We start from the raw sequence: 10,768 nt of genomic DNA on the forward strand, positions 1-10,768 counted from the left end.
AGGGGTCATTGGGGCTGCCTTTGATCCCCCCTATACCCAAGGCAGTCAGTCCCCGTGTTGGCAGTGCTGCAGGGTCTCTGCGCAGCTCTGTGCAGCTGGATGTCCAAGAGTCCCAGGAGATGAGGTAAGCCAAGGTGTCTGCTGCTCCACTCTGCTGTTCAGCTCCCTCTTGCCATCTTGTGAGGTTCCTTTGCACAGTCAGCTCTCTCCCATGTACTTAGGGAAACCTCTGTGTATTCACCATTTGGCCCATCCGTGATGATCCAGCTCCATGTCAAACCCCACACCATGTGTCCCAAGAGCAGAGGTGGTGGTGGTGGGGAAGAGGAGGCAGGGCTTAAAAGCACCTGAAGATGGGTCCTCTGCTGGGCTTGGTATTGATTCCCTCTGTAATGTTTGTGGTGTCATTCGGGAGCTGTATTGCATGGCTCTGGATCCTGCAGATCTTTGAATACTGTGATCCTTGACTGGCAACTTCAGCACTGGAAAACTCTGTTTGGCCAAATATTGGATGCTGGAGGGGTGTCTCTGTCTTTACGTGCTGCTTCTGTAAATGTCAGGCATAATTTCTCTGTGCCTGGGACGACACTGTGAAATGAGAACCCAGCTATATTTTCCGGGTATAGATGTAAAATCCTATCAATGTTTAATATTTGGGTCTGGGATTAAAACAGAGAGGGCAAGGAGGTACAGAAGAGTTATAGTACTGTACCTGATGGGAAGATATTGGCTTGTATATATGTGAGAAAATGTAGCTGTCAATGTAGCTTATCTGAAGGACGGCGATAATGAAGGAGTCACAAAAATGTCATTCCAACTGGAAAGCTTTGGTAGTGCATTGAAAGTGCAATGTGAATACCCTTGCCTAGCAGTTGAGTTGGAAAAAGGCTTTTCCTTCTTGAGACAGCCATGAGGTGGAATATCCTTCTCAGGATACTGCCGTGTTCGGACCACATGTAGCACGAGACTGGTACCATTGAAAGCCACAAGCAGGCAAAGTCAAGCTTTGTCAGCAGAACCAAAGTAGCTGCCCTCCATGCAGACTCGTGTCTCAGCTTGGCAGCTCCTGCTGCTTGAGGGAGGCTGTAGGAGCCCCTTGGCTCCAAAAGGAAAGTCAGCAGAACTGGGGAGTTATGATGCAAGTTGAGGAATGACTGCTGAGTTTCAGCTGGAGCTTGGCCAGCTCTGCCTGGCTGCAGCAACTGAATGCTTAAGGACAATTAATGAGCTTTGCATCTTGTTGGCTTGATGTGTTGCATTTTCTCCTTCATCAGAGGGACCAAGCAAGGAAGGATTGCTACACCTGTTCCTTCCCTTCTCTTTCTCCCTCCTCATATGTTCTTGTGTTTTCCATTTTCTCAAGGCCACGATCAAGCAGCAGCATCAAAGAGACGAAGTCTGAACATGCAGGTAGGTACAGGGCATGTCTGTCTTAAAATGACTCTTGGCATCTAGACTCGGAGGTGACCTTTTGAAAGGTTTATTAAACACCATTCTTTTCAGAATTTCTTTAAATTTGTTTCACTCCTTGATGGGCTCAGTGGACTCTCCTGGAGTGCAGTCACTGGGAGTGTGCTGTAGTGGTGCAGTGTGAATTCCTGCATTGTGAATTCTTGAGTGGGAGGAGCTGCAGTGGGACCTTGGGACCCTGGAAGTGCAGTGCAGGAAACGGAAGCATTCGTCTCCATCCTTCACATGCCTTTTATCTCCATGCAGTGTTTCTCATGTCACAATTTGTAGAAAAAAATTATGCATTTTTCTGGAAATTAGAAATATTCCCACTCATTTCTCTTGCCCAGTAAAGTGAAAAAACCTGTCCTTGGGGCAGATATTTAGCTGAAACCTTTCAGATCCATAGGAGATTGATGGTCATGACCTGATTTTGCTTTGGGGGAAATATGGAAACGTCCTGCTATAGAAATTCCTTTTGAAATTGCAATCATGGTCATGGAAACTTCCAAATGGATGCAGCCTATGCAGGGTCTGAGTTTGTCGTCCTATGACAGCACAAGCCCAAAGCCACCTATGGCAAGTTCATCATGACAAATCTCTTCCCTGACTCTCTCTGCCTGTGCCAGTGTTGCAGGCTGAGGCTGGGGGAGGAGATGCCTTCTGCCTTGTCCCCCTGTCCCTGCCTTGCCTGATCCCTGACAAGTAGAATTGTGCCAGACAAAATGCGGTCTCTGGTGCGTCTGTGCCAGCCAATGCCTTTGAGTTGAAAGCCTCCAGCAAAGCCTGTTGTTGTTGTTCCTTTGCCATCACTGGGCAGGTAATGATAGGAGAGATGAAATTTGAAGAAAGACTTTTGCTGATACAGAAAAGGGGATCAGATGCCGGATCCCTTTGCGCAGGGTTAGTTCTGCCAAATCCTGGGTAGTGCCCCTTTGGAATGACTCCTTTGTTGGTGATATGCAGCTGGAATGCTTAATGCAGCTAGGGAGAAGTATTGCTCAGTAAGTAAGGTGACAGTTTTGTTGGATTTACTCTGGACTAGAAACGAGCTATATCATTAAACCTTACCTGCCTTTCTTTTATAACTCAGTAGAACATTCTACAGGAGAAAACAACCCAGTTTAAAGAATGTTATTCCACTCTTATTGCTTGGCTGCTACATGATTTTACCCCATGTTTAGCCACGTAAAAATGATTAGTTGCCTTATATCTAACAGCTCTGTTGAAGAGTATTTCAGAATGTCCTGCCCTCTGCTATTTCCATTTTGAAAACCTTCAGTTGTCAGTGTCAGCCATGATCAGAAATGTTTTGAGGCAGGTCATGTTTATGTTGGGCTTAGGTGTCTGTGCAGGAAAGAAAGCAAGGAATAAACCCGTCAAAGAGTGAAGTAGAGCAAAAGAGAAACTTCTGGATGACCACTTTATTCCCTATAACTATGGGCTTGCAGAATATTGGGGACGTGTAATTGGGAAAGCAAAGCCCTTTTTGCATGTAACATGTAGTGATCTTGATTGTGTACCACCACTTCCTTTGTTACAAAGAGGAATTAAAAAGATCCCCAGAATAAAAAACCCAGCCTAGAACTGATTGGGAGTTACAGAAACAATAACCTGAAATCTACTTTTGAAAACAATCGCTTCCTAGATAGTGTCAAATTCTAGAGACTACTGTGAGTTTCCAACTCTTTGGAAGGAAAGGAATCCTGTAGTAGTGTGGAGACAACGAGCAGCACATCAAGTCATAGAACCCATCTCTCCTGGCTTGCCAGATCCACATTGTTCAGAGAAATTCAAGTTAGTTAGACATTAGTTTCATGAAAAATAAAAAAAACAACTAATCATTTCAGTAGCTGAAGTGCTCTTTGAATTCCCCACTCTTTAGATGGGTTGATTGTAAAGGAGTGAGTTCAATTAACTCGCTTCTTCTCTTGTACCTGTCTACAGCTTCTTCTGAGTCTACAACAGAAACCCAGAGAATGAAGGCAAAGAGCTCTTGGTGTGTGATAGGACCTGGGATGCCTCTGTTCCCAAGGAAACTCGCTGAGGTGTTTGGCATGCAGACCTATGTGCGGAACCCCGGCGTTGGGAATGGAGGTGTGGGCTCCCGGCCGGCTCAGGGGGCCTTGGCCCAGGAGCCCCGGCAGAGGCAGCTGAGCAGCGCTGTCCCCAGGGTCACTGCCAGGGAGGAGGACAAGGGGACGGACCAGCATGGCTCAGCTTCCCACAGAGGTAAGGTGGGAGCTGGGCCGCTCTCTGGTGGGAGGAAGGGTCTTGTGCCAGCCTGGAGAGCCTGTGCACATTGCCAGGGAGCAGTTGTGCCCTGCAGGTGCCCCCTGCCATGAGCTGTGCTGCTGCCAGTGCCCCGTGGAGCTGTAGGGCTGCTGAGCTGTGGGGCAGGGAGAGGAGCAGGAGGCTGCATGTGCAGCTGAGCCATTGCTGGGAAGCACAGGGCTCTGGGCTCCCTGCTGTCAAAGACTGAAAAAGTGTCTGAATTTTATCAGCTGTGTTGGAGAGTGTTGCAGAATGAATTACATTGTTCTTACTTGCATTCAGAAAAATCAGCGTTCTGTCAGGCTGGCCTGAAAGTGCCAGAGCCCATACAGTTTAGACAGAAAAATTCTTTGGGGAAAATGAATAATCGAGTGCCAAGAACACAATTTTCATTAGGGTACCCCTCCTGTAATCCTAAGTTTTTCTTTATTGTCCCCTGAAATATTCCAACAAAGTGAAGAAAAAGTTGATCTGAATGTATACAGGTATTAGAACCCAGGACTACTTTTAGGAACCAGAAAGAAGATGTTTACTAAAATCAGCATAAGGGCAGATAAGAATCTCTGTCAAGAGCAATCTCCATCTCTGCCCTTCTCTATCAAACACAGAGGCTCTCCAGCATCCAGGGGCTGAGGCAGCAGGTTTCAGTCTGCTGGCCCACAGAATAATGTCATGTCTCCTTCCAGGAGCCCATTCACTGGGAGAGGGTCTAGGCATATGTACCTTGCTGCTCTCATCCACCATCTCTGTGCCCTGTTAGAGCTCTGTAATCTGGAAGCTGTCTTGCCTGTTGCCAAGCATGACATTTTTGGGCAATTGAAGTGTGCCAGAGATTTACAGGAACCTTTGCTTCCAGTACCAGGCCTCCCACTGAGCCAGCTCAAGGAGATGGATCATCCCAGCAGTCCTGGTCTAACAAGTGACAGAGACCTGAGAGAGGGCTTTGGAAAGGTAAGGGATAAGAACAGGGATGAGCAGACTTCCATTCCAGTGGCTGTTTAGTGCTTGGCCCAAAATGCCTCTGAAAACCATGATCCTCCACTCTTGGGGGTTGGGGATTGTCTTGGGAATATATTTGACGGCTACTGAGCAATTGCTTGGCTGTTTCCAGAGGTGCCAAAGTCAGTGCTTTGGGGATGGTGCCAAGGACATGCCTGAGGCATTCTTTATGTGCAAAGAGCACTTTAGAGAAGTTCTGATTGGCAGAGCAAACTGCAAACCAGTGAATGTGGGCAAAGGGCACCCTCAGAAGCAGAGAAGCAAAGATGCTAACGTTGAGTATAAGCAAGGCTGCAAAATAAAACGGGACAGTTTGATGTCTCCTGGTTACCTTTCTGGCTGTATCTCACAGCCCTCTCATTCTCACATTTTCTGCTCCTTAATATCCATGTTCCTCCAAATTGTTTTCACATGACTCCCTCCTCCTTTTGGTCTCCTGGTCTCAGAGACCAAGTCGTTGAGAGTCTTTCAGAGCTGAGTCCTTCAGAAGCCAGGAAGTGACAAACAGCTGCACTTCCTGGCCATGAGTGTTAAGCATCAGCCAATTACCCCTCCTTGCTGCATATTGCACATGGCTTTTATTCTCCTGCCATGGCCTGTAGGAGCTGAACTGCATGCTCATTGCTCATGTGAGCTCTTCCTTTGTCTTGGAGCATTCCTATGACTTTCATGCTTCAAGCAGGGCTTCCTGTCACAGGTTGCAGTTGGAGCAGAGTAAAGCTGTGGAACTAAAGTGTTCCACCTCACTGTGTGTAATTACCAAGGTGAGGATGGGAGACATTCTCCTGAAACTATTGGAATGGATATGGAGCTGGATTAATGTCTGTAGCACTGTGTGGACTCTGCTCCCGATGAGAGGTTGTGCCTGGTCTGTGTGTGTCTCTGCTTACAGTCTGTGATGTATTTCCATTGCAACTAGATCCGTGCTGCATTGTGCATGTTGGCTGAGAAGAACTTAGAACCAAAGGATGTGGAGCTTTTTGAGAAAGAGATGAAGAAAAGGAGAGCAAAGAAAACATCCTGGCTGGTGCCTCCACAGAGAGTTGAGCCCAAGGATGCAGCTGAAGCAAGTAAGTGGTGTCTACACTGCTGGTCCTTTTTGAGCTCTTCCTTACCCTCTGCACAGTGTTGCAATCAGACTGGGGGGCTGTTGCACTTGCATCTGAGTGGAAACCTGCATAGGAATGATTTCCATTTTGCAGAGAAAAACACAGAGGCATTAATTGTCTTGCCCATGGCCTCACTTAGTAACAGAGTATCAGCTTCCCACCTTCACCTCTAAAATCTTTCAGAGTAGAAAATTCAGTCTTGGAAAGTCGCCTGCCCTTCAGACTCTGTTCTGAAGAGCAGCTTCCAGGCAATGTGAATGCAGAAGAATGCTTTTCCACCAAGGTGCAACCTGGAAGAAACCAAATTCAGCACCTTCTGATGAAAAGACCAGAGATCCTTCTCGAGCCACTCCCCTCCAAGGAGCTGGCACTGTAGAGCTGTGCTGAAGCCCTGAGGCAGTGCTTCTGTTGTAGCCCCAGGAGCAAGCAGCATTCCCCAGTGAATCCCGGCTGAGGGGCTCTGGCTGCAGCGCTGTGTGCGCTGCCCCGAGGGCGGCAGCAGGGACCTTCGGGGGCAGCACTCAGCCCCAGGGCACCACCCAAGCTTATCTGCACTTTCTTTTGGGAACTTGCCCAGCCTGCCTCTGAAACAGGAAAACGAAAGCATAGCAACACTGGCTTCTCCTTGTTTCTTAGGGGAAGCATCACTGCAGTTTGATTTTTAAACTGGAAGAAGGTAGATTTAGATTAGATATTAGGTAGAATTTATTTTATAATGAAGGCAATGAAATGCTGCAAGGGTTTTTCCAGAGAAGCTATTGTTGATTTATCTATGAAGGTGTTCAAGGCCAGTTTACATGGGGCTCTGAGGAACCTGATCCAGATGAAGATGTTCCATTTCCCAGGGTTTGGACTAGATGGTGGTTAAAGGGGCCTTCCCACCAAAATTGTTGTAGGTTTTCCTGGGTGATTGTATGATCCTTGTCCCATACTAGCGTGCCAGTGTTCTACTTGAAGTTCTTTGGGATAACACAGAGATGTTACCCAGCTCCAGCAAATTTTCTGGCCCTTTCCATAGTGACCCTGTCCAGCACCCTCCACTTACAAGCTCCTCTTTGGTCCCTGCAGGCCTCAGCCAAGCAGCTGTCAATGGCACAGCTTCCAGTGTGCAGAGAAAACACCCTGGTAATGCCTTGAAGAAGAAGGTCTTGAGGAAGCAGGACAAGATGCCCTTACTGCCCACTATGCCCATCATCCAAGAGGAAGGCAGTGTCCCATGCAACTCCTCAGGTAAGTCTGCTCTGTGGCAGCTTTTTCCCATATAGTTATTTCCTTGCAAAAGGAGCCCAAAGTGCCTCCTGCCTCAGCCAGCACAACTGGGCTCTTTGGTCAATAGCCTGTCCGGGAATGAGCACCAAATCCACTTTTGAGTTCCTCCAGCTTGGTTGTCTTGCCGTAGTCGGTTTTTAGAGATGCATTGGAAAGTTGAGCTGAATAAAGTAGAGGCAAAGGCGTAAGCTCGGGCTTTTGTCCATCCTGATAATCCAAACTACAGCGCTGGTGCCAGGAGACAGCTGTAAGTGCAGAGAGGAGCTGGGGGCACTGTGCCAGGGTGTGCTGACTGTGCACCTACGAGTACCACCACCATCAGTTGACCACTCCCCATCGGGGCCCTCTGCCTGTGCTGCTGTCCGGCTCTGCAGCCAGCTTTTCTGCTATCCCAGTAAGGGTTGTCTCTGCATGGCAGTCAGTGCCTTGGTGCAGTCGTGCTGCTGCTCCCTGAAGCAATCAATGGCTCCTGGCTGCCACCATCCCATGGCCTGCAATTCCAAGAGGGAACAAGCAGTGCCTCCTGTGTCACTGCAGCCAAACACAGTGGCTGCTGGTAGGAGGTGACAGTCAGGAGGGGCTGCCTGGTGCTCCAAGGTTGCCTGTGCTATCATCCCAACTAGGGTGAGATAAAAAGAAGGGAGCAAGGAATAATAATTGGAATGCTCTTTTCAAGTGATGCTACTTCCACGTTGAGAACTGACCAGAATTGAGCCTGGGTTGTTCCGGCTTGGCTTGGTGCTGTGGCAGGGCAGCTGCAGGAGTTTCCTCAGGGAGTTGCAGAGTGCCTCAGTCCTCAGGGCTGGGGGAAATGAGGGCGCTGGGACAAGAGAGGCCCCTGGGGGGTTCCCTCCCGGTGTAGCCATTCCCACTGGTCGTCCCTGTCTGGCAGGGAGTGGGAGCTCTGCGGCCTCAGGAACCTGCCGCTGGCTGTGCTACCTGTGGCACTTGGGAGCTGGCACTGTGTGGGCAATGGTCAGGTTTAGCCTGGAGCTGTGCCCAGCTGAGGGGGCTGGGAGAAAGCAAGGAGCCCAAGGAGGCAGACAGCAGGGAGGTGTGTGAGGCAGTGCCAGTTTGCAGCACATGGAAGCCTGGCTGGGAGCTGGGGCTGCAGGCCGCTCCATGGCGGGGTGCCTTGCCCGGGGCTGCAGCGCTCAGGGCTGACCCTCTCCTCACAGTGACCTCGCAGACGGCCACTGGTGCCGAGCGCCGACAGGAGCTGCTCCGTGAGCGTGGGCACAAGGACACAGCCTCTGCTGACCCGCAGCAGTCCTTGCTCCAGGCACTCTCCTGGCTGGGCAGCGATGACTGGTAAGAAAGGCCCCGGTCACTCTGTCTCCCTCTTAGCGTTAAGGAAGCTTACAAGTGGATCTTGCCAGTGCCTCTGAGCCCCGACAGCCCAGAGGGCAAAGGACTCTGCTGAAACCACTCCAGAGCAGTGAGAGGATCAAGATTTGAGAGCAGCCTTTGCTTGGCCTCGGTCTGCAGCTGTGCTCCAGCTGCTGCTGCTCTGTGCTGCTCCCTCGCTTTGCCTGCTGCTCCATGGAGCTGCAAAGGAAGTCTTGAGGGAAGAGAGGAAGCTGTGGGATGAGATGATTTGCTGGCTGAAGGCAGCAGCAGGATGGCAGCAGTTTTGAGTGTAGAGATTTGGGTGCCTTGCGGCACTGGCCCAGTGGGACTGAGTAAGATTTCTCTCTGCTCCCAGTGCTGACAGCAATGGCAGGTGACAGGGTCTCCCTGTGACCTCCTGCATGTGAGTCCCAGAAGCAGCTCCAGGGAGTTGCTCTTTCTGAGAAATGGACTGATTTGTGCTTTCAAATCCCCAGCCTGTCTTTACTCCTGAAAGGCTCATGGCAGAAGGGAAGGAGAAAGAAATGTAACCCTCTAGGATTCTTGGACTTTTTGAATTCAACTTTTTTCTTCTCACTGCTTCATATGGGCTGGAGGTGTTTTGCCAATACTCAACATGTGTCCCACAATTAGACACAGAGAGAAGGAGGCCCAGAGGTGATAACCCTACGAATGTTAGGTGATGCTGGTTAAGTTTTTGGTGATATTGGTTGTGATGTCGGGGTTAGCATAAACTCACTGTTGGATGCTTCATTCACACAGGGGTACGGACTCCATTCACACTGGGATAAGCATGAAAAATCTGCCACCATGCATCTCTTTGTGCAGTCACATTTGCTTTGCAATTCTCTTCTGCTTTCTCTTCCCCCTTTTTGTTTGGTGCCCTCTGAGGTACAAGAGAGCTTCTGCAGGTGTGGGGGGTCCCAGTGACTCTCAGGGGTGCCCATGGGATCGGTCACCAGCCCTGTGCTGCAGCCCTGATGCCTCACACACCTTCCTGTAGCTCAGGGCTGCCTAGAGCAGGTGCTGAGAGACAGAGTTGTATACACCTTTTAAATAACATGTTGCTGTAGTGGGCATTGTTTTTGGTAGGGGATTCTGGGAAAAGGCAGAGTTTCAACTGTTCCTTCCCAGGCGTGGAATCTTATGGGACAACCTGCTGCTGCTTTTCTGGGGAATGTGAAGGTGGTGTGGATTGGGTGAGACACAGGCCTGGATTGTAGAGTGGAAACTCAGCTCCAGAGTGCCAGTGCAGAGTCTCACTGCTGATCTGCCTGCTGGCACTGCCAAAGAAGGAAAATGCCGCAATAACTGCCCAATGGGATTGTGTCTCAGGGACTTGCACAGGGAGGTGACAAGGACCAGCAGCATGACCCAGTCTCACAGCTTCTAGGAGACCGTGACATAGGGACTCCATAGGCCAGACATTTCAGAAATGCTGTCTTGTAAAAGAGCCAGAAATGAAGACACTGAAACCCCTCTATTTGTCTCTTGGATTTGTGTATGCTTTTGACAGCAACAACATCCTGCGGGAAGGAGCTCCACAATTTCATTAAGTACTCCTTGAAAAGCACCTCCCATTGTTTGACTGAGCTGCCAGCCTGGTAATTTCAGAGGGTGCTGCCTAGTTCTTGGGTGGAGAGAAAAATCCATCTTTTTGGTACTTGCCTTTCAGGGAGATGAAGGAGAAGGGACTGGTCAGCATCAAACTCCTGGCTGGGTCCCATTCAGAAGTCCTGCTTTCAAGGCTTCGTGACATTTGCTTGGCAGTTACCAGTGAGGTGAGAACACTCTTGTGAATTGTGCCCTGTACTTCATACACGGTGTGTAGAGTAGCTATGTGCTTGTTCATCTCCATGTGTGCTCAGAGACTGCCTTCATTTCTCTTTTTAGATCTTATATTTCTAATGTCTGTCAGTTTTCTATGGGATCTGTGTGTAGATGTAGTTGTATTCACTGGTAGGTCGGGTATCTGACACTCATTTTGAGTGAGCTGCCATTATCATGAAATGTGCAAATGCAGAAAAAGATACTCTAATTATGTTATTTTCAGAGTCCTAGTCTCTGCCGGAGCTGTCATTCAACACTGCAAATTAGTCTGTAGACCTGAGCGTGTGTTTTCTGTTTCCTGGCTGAGTGCTTCAACTGCTGGTGTTGCTTTTTTAAACAGGAGCACGTGACTCTTTTATCTTTATGACTGACGCCTTTATGGTTTGAAAGCAGCCCTTACTTTAATTTGGTTCTTTGTGTTTCAAAGAAAAGAGCCTAAAGGGAAAGCAGTTGACATTAAAGAAGGCTTAAGTAGATACTTTATGAAA

The sequence above is a fragment of the Cinclus cinclus genome, chromosome 3, assembly GCF_963662255.1.
Source record: "Cinclus cinclus chromosome 3, bCinCin1.1, whole genome shotgun sequence".
Taxonomy (NCBI): domain Eukaryota; kingdom Metazoa; phylum Chordata; class Aves; order Passeriformes; family Cinclidae; genus Cinclus; species Cinclus cinclus.